The sequence below is a fragment of the Eimeria mitis genome, genomic scaffold (genome assembly GCF_000499745.2).
Source record: "Eimeria mitis Houghton genomic scaffold, Emh_scaff3190, whole genome shotgun sequence".
Taxonomy (NCBI): Eukaryota; Apicomplexa; class Conoidasida; order Eucoccidiorida; family Eimeriidae; genus Eimeria; species Eimeria mitis.
This window is the reverse complement of record NW_013571533.1, coordinates 1-217: the sequence shown is the minus strand read 5'-3', so window position 1 is coordinate 217 and position 217 is coordinate 1.

Here is a 217-nt window from a genome sequence, read left to right as displayed (position 1 = left end):
CAAACAAAACAAACAAAAGGCGGTGGTATATCTGTAGCTTCTCGTATTGTTTGCTTCTTGATAGTAACTAGAAAAAAAATAAAAATAAATAAATATAAATAAATAAATAAATAAATTATTTATTTTATTTATTTTGTTTGTTTATTGTATTTATTTTATTTATTTCATTTATTTTATTTATTTATTTTAAATAGCTGTATTTTATCGTGTAAGCCAG